We start from the raw sequence: 6,000 nt of genomic DNA, 5'->3' as shown, positions 1-6,000 counted from the left end.
AGATCTTTTAAAATTCTTCTGTGTTCAAATCTATTTCTTTTGTCTTTAGTAATTTATTCTGCTTTTCCAATAACCTGTCTCTTCTTCACAATTGCACATTTGATTTTCTATATTTCTATATTCTAAATTTTGTTATGGTTTTATTTAATTATATAAAAGAATCCAATGGTATTTTGATCATATTCCATCCTGGAACACATAGATGATTCTAGACATATATAGTTCTAGAAAAAAAAGAGGGGAAATACAGGCAGGAGAAGAGGTTATTATATCCAGAGTAAGAAAAGAAGCCAGGCTCCTAAAATCAGAAATTTTTGTACTACTACTACTACAACCTGTTATATTTAAGGTATTGTTATATGATAGTCCTGCAAAAGCAGAATTAAAAGTAGTCCCGGCCTATAAGTAAATTGACTTTTTTCTGTGTCTTTTGCCAATTATCAATGATATTAGAAAAGGAAAGAGGTATGAGGAAGGATTAGAGAGTATGGATAAATTGTGTTAACATATAGCTAAATTATTAGTATGAATAACGAATCCTCTAAAATGGTTACATGTATTTTGAGTTGTACTATTTGTAGTTGCAGTTATGCAAGACATAGTAATTGGTTCCAGCCCAATGGAAATGCTCTATGTAAATTTGAATACATGCAACCATTTCAGAAGATTCATTATTCCTACTACTTGGGCCTCCCTTGGTCTTGGCTATATTTATACACTGATTATTTACATAGATAAGTAAGTACAAGAAAATTTGAAGAAAAAAAAGAATTGAAAATTCTGTAGATAAGTAGTTTCCTGTAAGATATGGGACCAAAATTGAGCTTGGAAAGCATTTAAAGATTCTAAGAGCTGAGGAAGAAATGGATTGCAGCTTGCATGTATAAAGGTACAATGGATTGTAAAGCTCAGGAAAAAACAAATAGCCCAATTTACCTAGAATGCAGAGTATATGAAAGGGCATGATAATAAGGATGAGTCTTGAAATGAAGGCCAAGACTAGACTGTGAAGAGTTTTACATGTTAAAGTGAGGAGTTTGTATTTTATCTTTAAAACAGGAGGGAACCCCTGAAAATAATTAAGTAAGGAAGTGATATAGTCAGACCTGTACTTTAGGAAGATTATTTTGTTAGCTGAGGAAAGAGGGATGAGATGAGAGATGAGAGACTGAAAGCAGAGAGACCAATGAGAAAGTTATTGCAATAGTTAAGATGAAAGATGTTGATAGCTTGATCTGGGGCAATGACTGTGCTGGAGAGAAAGTGACAGAAGTGAAGGATGCTGTGGAAGATTAGTGATGTCCCTTATAGGAAAAAAGGATATTAAGAGAAAGGATTGGTTTTGGAAAAAAAAAGATATAACATAATTTGGATATGTTGAACTTGACATATCTCTATTATATCAAGGTGAAAATATATAACAGGCATTTAATGATATGAGAGAAGAGCTCAGAAGAGAGTTGAAGTGTGGATATGTTGATTTGAGAGATATTTGTCAAGAGATGATCATTGAACCCACATGCCTAGTATATAGTAAAAAATAAATGCTTGTTCTCTTCTCTCTCCAAATCAGTATGCAAATGAACTGGGACAAAGTAAAATTATGAAATGTATTCACTTATGCAATAAACTTTAGAAGCTCTACATCTTAAAAACCCTAACATATAATTGGCAACTTATCCTTTTGTTGTAATCATTTATTGTATACAATTTGGCATTGAGTTCACTCACAAGATTTTGTCACATATTACTTTAATTTATATGAGACAACATTTTTTAACCACATTGGATATTAAGCATGGTTTAATACATGGGCATATAATCCATTTCCCCAGTCTAGCCATGATTTTTATAACCCATAGTTTATAGTAGCCCATAGTTTTTCAGTGGCAATTTAAACAAAACAGTCATATTACTTGGCCATCAAAGCAACAAGATCCTGAATAAATTTCCCAATCTTTTGTAGTAAGATTATGGTGTAGAAGTATTCCATTTTTATTTGAGAGATTCTATAATTCTGGAATAATTAAAGTAAATATATTTATCAAAATTTATCATTCTGTTAATGGAGAAAAGACTTCCGGCCCCATGAAAATTTTAAAAAATCTCTTAAACATCTTTTTTTTTGGATGGATATTTACCATTCTGATGAAGATGATCACTTGTATTCTCATTGTATTTCTTCTTTTGGTGTGATTTTGAATGAAAAAGTGTTTTATCTAAACAAATTATCTTTTTCTAATCTTTAGTTTGCCTATTTTTATATAGGCCAGAGCTAGATGGGTACAATGGATAGAGTGCTAGGCCGGGAGTCAGGAAGACTTGTTTTCCTCAATTCAAATCTGGTCTCAGACACTTACTCAGCAAAGTTACTTACACGTTTGCCATAGTCCTTCATTTGTAAAATGATTTGGAGAAGAAAATGGCAAACCACTCTAGAATTTTTGCTAAGAAAATCCCAAATGGGATCACAAAGAGTCAGACATGATTGAAAGCACTCTTTGTGTTGTTTTGCCTCTGACATCTTTCCCCATAAAAATATTAGTTGATTTTTTTAATAGTCTCAATATTCTCTACCTTCAAGAAACATAGATTGCCCTAAAGAGACCCAGTTGTCTGGTTCTTTTGAAAAGGATTAATTAGTCTGGTTGGAAGTATCAGGTTGTCAGTTTTTGTCATTGCTTTTCATTTTCAAAACCTCTTTTCTTTGCATTTTGATGTAATTGAATGAGCTTGAATGATCTTGAAATTCTTGACTTGCTCAAATCAAAAATCATTGCAGTATCTCTAAGAGTTTTTGAAGTATGCTCTTTAATAACTACAACATTTTCATATTTACTTAGAGCAATATCTATTCTTTAAAAACCATATAATTAAAAACGCAACAAAAGAAAGCAATGGGATTAGGTATGGCATGAAATCCAGCTTTCAATTGACAAAGAACTAACTGAAAGTGGGGACACAAATCCATTCTGGCTTTATCTAGTCAAAGTCAGACATTCTGTGTCAATCTAGTGTCAATAAAAGCACATAGCTTAGTCATTTTGTCATTAAAAAGAACTGGCATCATAATTATTGTTTGTCCCAAGTAATTCATTTACCACTGAAGGTCACAGGAGTTGAGAAAACTGATGAACTCTGAAGTGTTTGATGAGACATAGAGAAGTATATTGGAATCAGTCAGGAAAAATCAATTTATTAATAAACACACACTTATTAAATGTTTGTTATGAATTAGACACTGTGCTCAGCACTGGAGATAAAAAGAAAGAATTTGCAATCAAATTGGTGAGACAACACGCTAAAAAAGAGATTTAAAATGGGGTGTAGGGTACCTGATATAGGGGTATGATGCAGGCCAGAGTAGTACTTAAGAGAGTCTAGGAGGAGTTCTTTGCTCTTCCTCCTGTATACTCTTCAATCAGAGGGATGGAGGGCCCCAAGGGTAGGGTTCAGGGGACTGATGAGGTATGAATTACAGAGTGCATATCATTTTACAGAAATTTCTGGGTGACATGTTGAAATCTAGGTGGAAAATGAAGAGGACAGGTATTAGACATGTGAGGATGACTAAAATCTATGACAAAAAAGAAGGTAATAATCTAATTAAATGATGCAAGATAGATGATTGCAAACAGGATCTGGATGTGATGGTATATTTAACCACTAGGTGACCCAGCTAACCACTAACTAGATCCTATTCAATAGGAAGCATCAGTAGATAGACTAGTCCATGATTATGCAGGAGATGTTATATCCCTGAGGCATTCAAGGTCTCCATGAGTCTCAAAGAATTGAAAACTTCTTTTTTAGCTTTGCCTTTTTCTGATGAACTGAGCCAACTTGACATTTTAATGGGGGTGAATAGTATGACTTTGCCCAATTAGGTTAACTCTGATTCTCCATCCTATGGGCAAAATATCACCTCTTAATAAACTATATTTCATTGAGTACTAGTCATGAGACTGGCATAATGCAAGAGACTCCATGGGAACAGAAAAGGCATGCAAGATATATTGTGTATAGTATTTTATTGTTGTTATAGAGGCATTCATATGTAGTCTGAAAGAGAGAAAAAAAAAGATTTTTGTAAAGGGTGCCCATTATATTTGGAGCAGTGGAAGGGAATAAGGATCACTAATTCCTTTCTTTTTCTTTTTTCCTTCAGCTTTCCACACATCTGAGCAAATGTCTGTGATAAAAATTCAGTCATGTCTTGTAGTGTTCCCCTTTAACTTTCATCTCTCTAGTCAAGAAGTGTGGGTTTGGGAAGAGCTATGGTACTACCTCAGTTGCCTCTGTCTAGCCAATGATCCATGTGTCAGAAGAAGTGCTGCTTCCTTTTTTCTCTTGTGTTGCTCTTGTTTTTCCTGGGCTTGTCAGTCTTCTCTTCCCCTTCCCTCCCTCTTCCCCCTTCTCCTTGCCTCCTTTTTCTTACCACCAGTCTCAAATCAGGAGATAATTTCTTGATTCAGGAGTTGAACAGAATTCCAAATTTCAGAAGTTTGTGCAGATCGAAGACATTTCTTATCCCACCCAGAGGAAACATTACAAATACATCATAAATCATCTACTATATGGCTATGGGTTGCAATGTCTTTTTTAATTATTAAAGCTTTTTATTTTCAAAACATATATGTAGATAATTTCCAATATTCAACCTTGTAAAACCTTGTATTCCAAAATTTTTTCTCCCTCCCTTCCCCCATCCCCTCCCCTAGACAGCAAGTAATCCAATATATATTAAATATGTGTGTGCACTTCTTCTGTATATATTTCTACAATTATTGTGCTACACAAGAGAAAATAAATCAAAAAGGAAAAAATGAGAAAGAAAATAAAATGCAAATAAACAATAACAAAAAAGATGAAAATGCTATTCTGTGATTCACACTCAGTTCCCACAGTCCTCTCCCTGGGTATAGATGTCTCTCTTCATCATAAGATCATTGGAACTGGCCTGAATCATCTCATTGTTGGAAAGAGTCACCTCCATCAGAATTGATTGTCCTATAATACTGATGTCGCCATATACAATGATCTCCTGATCCTGCTCATTTCACTCAGCATCAGTTCATGTAAGTCTCTCCAGACCTGTCTGAAATCAGCTTGCTGGTTATTTCTTATAGAAAATAATATTCCATAGCATTCATTTACCATAACTTATTCAGCCATCCCCCAACTGATGGACATCCACTCAGTTTCCAGCCACTACAAAGAGGTTTGCCACAAACATTTTTGCACATGTGGGTCCTTTTCCTTGGAGGGAAAGGCCCATCTTGGTTTACTCCCTCCTTACTGATAATCATTACCCCTAAATTATGGTTCAGAGTAAAAGGACACATTTGAATACTGTTAAGAAAGGATTCCTGGTATTTTTCCTTAGCTAAGAGAACTACAGATTTCTTTTTCTTTCCCAAACAGAAACAAACTTAAAAATAGCTTGTCTTGATGCTGTCAGTTCCCTCCCACTGGTGGGAGGGAGGATGGGTTGGTCTCATCTGTTTGAATCTAACCACCCAAGAGGCAAGCCCCGTAGGAGTGAATTGCCTTTCCCCCAGGATGCCTTTTACCACAACTCCACAGGAACTTCTGCAGCTGTTTTGTTTTCCCCTGGACTGAAGGTAGGGCACAGTTTTCCATGTTCTAAATTCCGTCTCCTAGGAAGAGCCCGGTAGCTTCTTATTTTGTTTGGATAGCAACTTCCCAGTAAAAAGGGAACTTTGAATTTTCCAGAGCAATGGAGAGAGGTTGAGGATGGGGGTGGGAGATTTTCCTTAGCTACAAGGGATTTGGTCCAAGAGTAGAAGAATTTGAAAACGAAAGCCTGGAGACTGAGCAGAAGACGTCTTTCTGGTCTTCTGGTTTTTTATTTATTTTTTATTGTGCATGTGTATATGTTTGTTTTTTATTGTGTATGTGTTCTTTTTCCTCCCATTTTCTTATACGAAGAGAGGGGCTGGAGGTAGAAGATACACTGATCATATGGGGCCGGCCCAT

This window comes from Sminthopsis crassicaudata, chromosome 3, assembly GCF_048593235.1.
Source record: "Sminthopsis crassicaudata isolate SCR6 chromosome 3, ASM4859323v1, whole genome shotgun sequence".
NCBI classification, from domain to species: domain Eukaryota; kingdom Metazoa; phylum Chordata; class Mammalia; order Dasyuromorphia; family Dasyuridae; genus Sminthopsis; species Sminthopsis crassicaudata.
This window is presented reverse-complemented; position numbering follows the sequence as displayed.